We start from the raw sequence: 351 nt of genomic DNA, 5'->3' as shown, positions 1-351 counted from the left end.
AGAATCAATCTAGGATTTGTTTTGAAAATAACATTTATATGAGGTGTAGAATTAATATCAAGGGATTTTAAATCACATGAGGTACATAAAAATTGGGCATGACCCAACCGTAACAGGGAGAGTTGACCCGCTCAATTTTTATATACGCTCCTATATCAAACAATAATATTGAAGAGTTGAATTAAAGCAGCGGAAATACATATACAACACTCAGAATCATAAGGTTTACAGCAGAGTTCACAAAATATCAGAATAGCAGAAAAGCTAAAGGGATCAATAATACAACACATAGTCTGATAGTAAGCTACAAGATATATTATTACATATCCAACTACTTAAAAGTACCACAAA

Source organism: Asparagus officinalis, chromosome 7 (genome assembly GCF_001876935.1).
Source record: "Asparagus officinalis chromosome 7, Aspof.V1, whole genome shotgun sequence".
NCBI lineage: Eukaryota > Viridiplantae > Streptophyta > Magnoliopsida > Asparagales > Asparagaceae > Asparagus > Asparagus officinalis.
Note: the sequence above shows the minus strand (reverse complement) of the source record.